This window comes from Halyomorpha halys, unplaced genomic scaffold (assembly GCF_000696795.3).
Source record: "Halyomorpha halys isolate HHAL.00 unplaced genomic scaffold, Hhal_1.1 Scaffold56.1, whole genome shotgun sequence".
In the NCBI taxonomy this organism is placed as follows: Eukaryota; Metazoa; Arthropoda; class Insecta; order Hemiptera; family Pentatomidae; genus Halyomorpha; species Halyomorpha halys.
In genome coordinates, this window is record NW_027115012.1 from 2132109 (window position 1) to 2132439 (window position 331).

Here is a 331-nt window from a genome sequence, read left to right on the forward strand (position 1 = left end):
TGTTATATTGTGCTAGAAGCTCCTTCCAGCGAGTTATCCTAGCTGATGATTCCTTTAGTTTTCCTACCCACTGGAGTGGTCTATGGTCAGTATGTTGTAATAATTTTAAAAAATTAAAAAATAAAATAAAAAGAATTTTGATTCTTTTTAAACTTTCTTCAAATATAAGAGAGATAACTTGGGTTCAAATTAAGAACTTTACTCTTAAATGGATAATATAATTTTATTATATAAAAAGAAAGACTCTTAATCTCAGGGCGTATGGTTACTAGACAATCAGAACAGGCATTTACAATAATTTAATTAAATTAATATCTCTGTTACAATTGTA